General features: G+C 39.0%; 1 non-coding gene across 1 annotated transcript; it reads left to right on the top strand.

The window, feature by feature from the left end:
• The first annotated feature begins 306 nt into the window (after nucleotides 1-306).
• Nucleotides 307-413, top strand: LOC128284997 (small nucleolar RNA R71). Its single transcript, XR_008275413.1, has one exon. It is a non-coding gene; the product is annotated as a small nucleolar RNA R71 (small nucleolar RNA).
• The last annotated feature ends 367 nt before the right edge of the window (nucleotides 414-780 follow it).

Genomic DNA, 780 nt, shown 5'->3' with positions numbered 1-780 from the left:
ACTTGCTTCGCACTGCATTACTGGGTGAACCTGTGAAGAACTAAGAAAACCATCAATTTTCTTATTCAAGAGTTCTACCTGATTAGAGAGCATGATATCCGAATCGACGTTATAAACACCAGTTTTTTTTGTTGGTTTTGTTCTCATGACTTGCCACTGATAGTTATTCAGTGAAATCTCCTTTATAAACTCATAGGCATCTTCAGGTGTTTTATTATTGATGGTTCCGCCAGCAGCTGCGTCAACCATTTGCCGAGTCGAAGGATCAGGCCATTATGGAACGTTTGAACCTGAAGCCAAAGTGGTAACCCATGGTGAGAGCACCTTCTCAGTAAGTCCTTGTATCTCTCCCATGCATCATAAAGAGTTTCTAAGTCTATTTGCACAAACAAAGAGATATCATTACGTAATTTGGCCGTTTTAGCCGGCGGGAAATATTTTAGTAAAAATTTTCGGTCATTTGTTCCCAAGTAGTAATTGACCCTCGTGGTAACGAGTTCAACCACTGTTTAGCTTTGTTCCTCAATGAAAAAGGGAATAACCGAAGACAAATGGCATCATCATAAACACCATTAACTTTAAATGTATCGCATAGTTCCAAAAAGTTTGCTAAATGAGCTTTGGGATCGTCATCCTGCAAACCATCAAACTGAACAAATTGCTGCATCATTTGAATAGTGTTAGGTTTTAGTTCAAAAGTATTTACAGCTACAGCAGGTCTAACTATGCTCGATTCAGTTCCTGTTAGAGGAGGTTTACCATAATCATACATAGTGCGTG

Source organism: Gossypium arboreum, chromosome 11, assembly GCF_025698485.1.
Source record: "Gossypium arboreum isolate Shixiya-1 chromosome 11, ASM2569848v2, whole genome shotgun sequence".
NCBI lineage: Eukaryota > Viridiplantae > Streptophyta > Magnoliopsida > Malvales > Malvaceae > Gossypium > Gossypium arboreum.
This window is presented reverse-complemented; position numbering and strand designations above follow the sequence as displayed.